We start from the raw sequence: 2,736 nt of genomic DNA, 5'->3' as shown, positions 1-2,736 counted from the left end.
TTCGGGCTTTTATAATAATCATAACAACTTAGTTGCACTATATCAGCACAGTACTTATTCTTTAACTTCCCATTATCGAATTTATTAATAGGTAATTAATATAAAGTAATTACTTAAAGTTAACAAGATATACGTAATCTAAGTCGTTAAAATTAGGGTACATACATTGTAGGTTATTTGTAGTGAGTGGTGGCTCTGCACTTAGCAAAGTGCTTGTTACACAGAAGCAGAGAAACACAGTTACAAAATATACAAATGATTTGAGTTTTCTTTAGTGTTAATTCCGCTAATATTTGTCTTTAAACAATTCGACACGTGTTTCTCATCTACACGAGGCATCCCCAGGACTTGCTGTTTCGCCAAAATCTGGCAAGAGTCCATAATTATACAAATCATCAATCATTTTTAAAATTATGGATTTCCGCAAAGTAACGCCTACATCAGTAAAAAGTTACAAAATAGTTATTTCTATTCGACTCATGCCTCAATTGTTTAGTATAATAAGTAAACAACAGCTAAAATTAAAATAACACAGTAACAGCGAACGTGAAGTACCATAATATTATTAGGTATATTATTACGATTCAAGGTAGGTATGTAATACAGGTAGGTACTCAATATTTTATTACCTGTCTGGTGACTGATGCCTCCGTCTCGTATCTGACGTGTGTCTGCTCAATGCGCGACGTTGCCACACCGCTGTTGTTTTAATGTTTGTTTAATGCTTACGCATACTGCAGACTGTTTAGTTATCGTTGCGATTTCAATGAAACAGCATGTTTTGATAAATTCCATGAGAATAATATAATATGAAAATCTGGATTTTATATTATTTAGTGTTTAAGTGAAAATGTTGGCATCTTATCAAATATTTATGACTTTTGGTGTATCAGCGGTGAGAAAGAGAATAATTTCATAAGATATTTTTAACTTTCCATATATTGATAGTAAAACGTAGTTTTTGAAATTATGATTAAAATTATTTTGAATATAGTCGATCTAGTAACAGGCACTTATATTAGGTACGTTTTTGTTCTAAGTTCGAACTAAACATTTCTGTAATCTGTCCACTATCATTAGGTGTGGTTGTCACTGTCAAATGTCAATGTCAGTTATATTAGGGCGGTTATACAAGTCAGTGACCTTGCCATGACTAAAAAACAACCACCCGATTTAATTTTCTTTTCTAGATTTTAGGAAACACAAATTATGTTATTTAGAGTAATATTATTACCTGCGCGTTGGGCTTAAACTAGATATTCCAAGGTCAATTTATAATTAACAACCATCCGACGTGTTATATCACTATATTTTCTTTATACTGCTAGTGATATTAAATTAAAGAAAAACAGTTAAAACTAGAGTGAATTGTCGGATTTTAAAGTCAAGTCAGGCCATAAATAACTTTTATTTGAGTATTAGTTATTAGGTAGTTATTATATACATATAGCTTCGAGATAGTCAAGTATAAGTTCGCGTGTGGCATATAACGGAGTAAAGAACTGAAATACTATGACTCGAGAGCTATCTATTGTACGTAAATTTTTAAAGATATTAAATCCTTATATATTTTTATTCAAAGCAGATTAGAAAAAAAGTTTGAAACAAGCTCAAAATCGAAAAGCGCCAATTTAAACAAGACGCAGTGTATTTAGTTAATTTATATTTTGTAAAGTGAAATCCTTTTCCGCTCAGGATTCTTGAATTACCCAGAAATTCTGAGCGGCACAAAAATTGCGCTCGTCACCTTGGAAATAAGATGTTAAGTCTCATTTGCCCAGTAATTTCACTAGCTACGGCGCCCTTCAGACCGAAACACATTAATGTTTACATATTATTGCTTCACGGTAAAATAGGCGCTGTTGTGGTACCCATAACCTAGCCGGCATCCTGTGCAAAGGAGCCTCCCACTGGTATATATGACCATTAGACAACCACATTATAAGACACATACATTTACAACAAGATTGTTTAAATCAATATTAAGTTATAAATGGACTTAAGGACAGCATTTCAGAAATCGTAGAATTGGTGTCATTGAGTCTGAAAACGTTTATTCACCGTAAAAAATGTAATTGTAGAATTAACTTAAATATTAATATTGAAGATTATGGTTTTTATTTATTAATCTATTAACAATTATCTATAAAAAGTCATATTATAATATAATTAGATAACGGTGTAATTAGATAAAATATAACGTTCTGCTCTAGTAGTTTTATTTGTATTTATAATCCCGTACATTTTTTTCAGGTCCTGTCATTCTTTGTATCCATATCATTGCTGCTGATGTTTGCGTCAAGTAGAGGACTGCTGCAGCAGTCTCAGAAGCTGTTCCAGCCACCCTTGCTAGAAGTACAGAAGAAGCCATTATCATCAGCTCCAGAACTAACTCCATTAAATAATTAGTCATTACTATATTATTTTATTTTATTGATCTGTCTTTGACATGTCTTGCACGTAATTGCAATTTTCGTATGGAACAAATTTTTGAATTAAACACAAAACCTACCTTACTCGTTGATACCTAAACATAATATTTGCTCCCTTTTAACATCTTATATATAAAATTCTCGTGTCACTCTTGTGACTTCGTTCTCGTGTCACTTCGTTCCCGTACTCCTCCGAAACGGCTTGACCGATTCTCATGAAATTTTGTGAGCATATTAGGTAGGTCTGAGAATCGGACAACATTTTCATCACCCTAAATGTTAAAAGTGGTCCACACGAAAATTT

The 2,736-nt window shown here is 32.4% G+C and overlaps 1 long non-coding RNA gene across 1 annotated transcript; it reads left to right on the top strand.

The window, feature by feature from the left end:
• Window positions 1-740: 740 nt before the first annotated feature.
• On the top strand, window positions 741-2,415 carry LOC126974006 (uncharacterized). The gene is made up of 2 exons (XR_007731453.1): window positions 741-895; window positions 2,254-2,415. It is a non-coding gene; the product is annotated as an uncharacterized LOC126974006 (long non-coding RNA).
• The last annotated feature ends 321 nt before the right edge of the window (window positions 2,416-2,736 follow it).

Source organism: Leptidea sinapis, chromosome 31 (genome assembly GCF_905404315.1).
Source record: "Leptidea sinapis chromosome 31, ilLepSina1.1, whole genome shotgun sequence".
Classification (NCBI taxonomy): Eukaryota; Metazoa; Arthropoda; class Insecta; order Lepidoptera; family Pieridae; genus Leptidea; species Leptidea sinapis.
The sequence above is the reverse complement of the archived record's forward strand: the minus strand, read 5'-3'. Positions and strand labels throughout refer to the sequence as shown.